At 37.8% G+C, this 4,308-nt stretch overlaps 1 non-coding gene across 1 annotated transcript; it reads left to right on the top strand.

Annotated features, from left to right (window-relative positions):
* The first annotated feature begins 2,816 nt into the window (after positions 1–2,816).
* TRNAE-UUC (transfer RNA glutamic acid (anticodon UUC)) lies at positions 2,817–2,889 on the top strand. Its single transcript has one exon. It is a non-coding gene; the product is annotated as a tRNA-Glu (tRNA).
* The last annotated feature ends 1,419 nt before the right edge of the window (positions 2,890–4,308 follow it).

The raw sequence follows: 4,308 nt of genomic DNA, 5'->3' as shown, positions 1-4,308 counted from the left end.
TTCAACAAGGCTAGAGAATGGTCTAGAGTATGGTCAATATTTACAGCAGCTCCATGGAAATGATCAATGAAAAAACATACTCTCTAATATTAGGTAAATTTTCTAAGTAAGATACATTAAGTCACCCCTTAAAGCTGTGTTCCACTATTTAAAATGATGCTCCTAAAAAAGAATAATAATAAATAAATAAAATGACGCTCCTTTGGATGGACATGTACACTCTGCTCTATTTAAAATGGGCAATCTACTGTATAGCATAGGGAACTCTGCTCAATGTTATGTGGTAGCCTGGATGGGAGGGGAGTTTGTGGGAAAATGGTCACATGTCACTTTGCTGTCCCCCTGAAACTACCACAACATTGTGAATCAGCTATATGCCAGTATAAAATAAGTTAAAAAAAACTGTGTCTTAGTCTCGGGTCCCCCTGTCATAATTGTATGCCATTGGTGACATCATTTGCAGGTGTCATTCCAGTTTTCCTTTTTTTGCTAATGTGATATAGAATACTCCAAACTTTTATGGTGTAGGCAGTATGTTTGATATTAAACTATTAATTTATGGAGTTTTATATGAAATAATTTGTTAATATTTTAAGATATTGGTATTTTATATCCTTTTTCTTTTTTTTGGTTGCACCATGTAGCTTGTAGGATCTTAGTTCCCCAACTAGGGATTGAACCCGGGTCCCTGGCAGTGGAAGTCCAGAGTCCTAACTACTGAACCGCCAGGGAATTCCCCTGATATCTTCTTTATATGAAACAATTGACTCCAAATTTTAAGCTGGAATGTCATTGCAAAATTTTTCAGAAAATTATTACAACCATGTAATTTGTAGAGATTTTCAATACTTAGATTAAGAATTACGTGCAAACTGGTCACAGTTTATGTTCTGATCATCAAACAAAAATAATTTTTAAATGGTTATAAAAAAGTTTATGTTAGCATAGAAAAAGATTGAATTCAGACATACATTTCAGTGTACATGAAAATGTTAGGAATGAAAAAACAGTCGTCCTTCCTCAGGCAGGAAAGTATAGGTGATTTAATAAATGGCACAATTAGCCATCCATAAGGAAAAAAAGTAAGATTGGACTCCCAGACTCACTACATTCAGAAATAAAACCTGGATACATGAAATTTCAAATATAAGAAAAAAATTTTAATAATATTTTAAATTCTAAACATATAATTTAAGATTTAGAAAGATCTTTCATTTATTTTTTTATTTTATTGAAGTATAGTTGATTTTAAAATGTGTTAATTTCTGCTGTACAGCAAAGTGTTTCAGTTATGCATATATATGTATACTTTTCATATTCTTTTCCATTATGGTTTATCACAAGATATTGAATATAATTTATTGTGTTGTGCTTGACAGTAGGACCTTTCTTTATATTATATATATCCATTCTTTATATTAATATAATAGTTTGCATCTGCTAATCTCAACCTCCCAAACCTTCCCTCTCCCTCCTTCTCCTCCCCACCCCAGCATGGCAACCAAAGTCTGATTTCTATGATTGTGAGTAGAAAGACCTTTTAAATAGGAGAAAAATTCAGAAGATCAAGAAAAAGTTAGGTTTATTATAGCACATAAAAATATTTTTTAATGTGAAAAGATAACAAAAGCAAAAAGTAGATTGAAAAAATGTTTACAATGCATGAAATTGAATAAGGATTAATACCTGCAATATACAATGAGTCTATAAATTAACATTTTTTAAAAAGACAACTCCACGCTCTGTAGCAATGGAGGCTATAGTTCATCCCATTAACCTTCCTCTTCTGTCCGCCCTCAGGAAGAGGGGCCTAGGAGAGCCTTGGAGGAGAAGCTGCTTTCCAAAGCTGTGTGGAAGAGCTGATCCTTGAGCTGTGCAAGGAACAGACTATGTCAGCAAGGGATGGACTGCATCCATGACCTCTTCAGTTCAGTTCAGTTCAGTTCAATTCAGTCGCTCAGTCATGTCATGACCTCTTAGATCTATATTCAAATAGAGAACTGCTGGACTTCCCAGTGGTCCAGAGGTTGAGAATCTGCCTGCCAATGCAGGGTACATCAGTTTGATCCCTGGTCCAGAAGGATCCCACATGCCAGGGAGCTAAAAGAAAAAAAGCTCCTGCATCACAACTAATGAAGCTCATGCTTTAAAGCCCATGCTTTGCAACAAGAGAAGCCACCACAAGTCCTCACACCACAGCTAGAGAATAGCCCCAACTCACTGCAACTGGAGAAAGCCCATGAGCATCAAGGAAGACCCAGTGCAGCCATACTGCTGTGAGGAGTGTAGGTGGCTGACAGCTTCCCACTGCAGTACTGCTGGGATTTGCCTGGAAAATTCCATGGACAGAGTCTGGCGGGCTACAATCCTTGGAGTCACAAAGAGTTGAACATGATTGAGCACATGCACAAAGCAAAATAAAGGAGACCACATATGGTATGATTCCATTTATATGAAATGGAATCAGAACAGGCAAATCTATAGAAACAGAAAGGAGATTAGTGGTTGCTATAGCTGGACACTGAGGACTGTGGGGAAATGAGAAATGACTGCTAATGGGCATGGGGTTATTTTCTGGAGTGATGAGTGTGTTCTAAAACTCATAGTGGTGATGGCTTAAAAGCTCTATGAGTGTACTAAAAACCATTGGATTGTATACTTTAAATGGACGAATCTTATGGAATGTGAAGTACATCTTAACAAAGCCTTCCTGGATACTCAGGACCAGGACTTGGACTCAAATTTAAAATTGGTTTTCATTGTTGGCATCTCCAGATGGTAAATTATTCTAAAATTAAGAAGTATCTCTTGGGAATTCCCTGGTGGTCCAGTGGTTAGGACTCTGGTACTTTCACTGCCATGGCCCGGGTTCAACCCCTGATCAGGGAACCCAGATGTTGCAAACCACGAGGTGTGGGGGTACAAAAAAAGTGTCTCTTTGCAAAAATAAAATCCAAGACACTATTAGGAAAACAGTATCTAAAAATGAAATTAAAGGTTAACACTACAAAATGATCTAAGGAGGTGTCCAACAGAACCTGTCAATAGAAAGAAGTCTCCCCAGATATCTTCAGGATATTCACTCACAGTAGTCTTTTAGCGAGCCCAAGGTAGAGAAGAGCTGATCTCAAAGAGTTATGGCTTTTGTTGAAAGGAGTGTGATAAAAATTGATGCATTAAAACCCCACAAAGCCTTTAAGGGAACTGCCCTGCCAGCAGCATTATCAGCTTAGACTAACAGGCACAAAATGAAAAGAGGCCTTTGCAACCCTTTTATAGGCAAGAAGCAGGCTGAGAAGACTACTTGGTTGCAAACTCAGTTTTTCTTTTGGGAAAGGAAGGATGATTCAGAGGGTGGAAACAAGAACCCAGACACTGGAGCCAGAAACCACAGTGAACAAGAATGACTTTCAGGCAGTTGGGCAAAGCTCTAATCCAACAAACATTTCAGAATTGGCTCTGTTGTGTACCTCTTTCTTCCCCTCTTTTTGAGGTTATCTGATGCCTTTCCCGGTATGGTATGAACAACATATGTAGGGAAGAGATAACTTGCCTCTTTAGTTTACAGGTCTGCTATATACAGAAGGGGTGTGAGGGAGAGACCAATTAAGAGATAAATTCAGAAGCTCTTAAGATAGCCCAAGCAAGAGATAGTGGTGGTTTTGAATAGGCAGCAGTGGAAAAAGTGATTAAGGGGTGAGATTCAATGTATTTTGAAATCAGAGCCAACAGGCTTTGAGTTAGGACATGAGAAAAAAAGAAGAGTTGAATATGAAGCCCTGGAAGGACCGGGTGAATGAATGTCCCACTCATACCCCTTTTGTCTGCCTCCTTTCAGAGCAGAATTTTCCAGAATGACCTACACTGTTGTCTCCATTTTCTCACCTCCCACTTTGTCCTCCCACTCCTAGTTAGTCTCTGCTTACTACCTCTGCAAAATTGCTGTTGACAATATTACCAATGACCACCATATTTCTAAACCCAATGGACACTTTCCCATCTTCTTTTATTTTTTTTGCTTTAAAAAATTTACATTGGAGTATAGCTGATTTACAATTTTGTGTTGGTTTCAGGTGTACAGCAAAGTGAATCTGTTACACATATATATACATCCACTATTTTTTAGATTCTTTTCCAATATAGACCATTACACAGTACTGAGTAGAGTTCCCCATGCTAGATAGTAGGTCCTTATTATTACCTATTTTATACGTAGTGACCCAATCCCAGTCTTCCAGTTTACCCTTTCTCTCTCATCCCCTGGAAACCATAAGTTTATTTTCTAAATCTGTAACTCTTTTTATTTTG

The sequence above is a fragment of the Budorcas taxicolor genome, chromosome 3 (assembly GCF_023091745.1).
Source record: "Budorcas taxicolor isolate Tak-1 chromosome 3, Takin1.1, whole genome shotgun sequence".
Classification (NCBI taxonomy): Eukaryota; Metazoa; Chordata; class Mammalia; order Artiodactyla; family Bovidae; genus Budorcas; species Budorcas taxicolor.
Note: the sequence above shows the minus strand (reverse complement) of the source record. Positions and strands in the feature narration are given on the sequence as shown.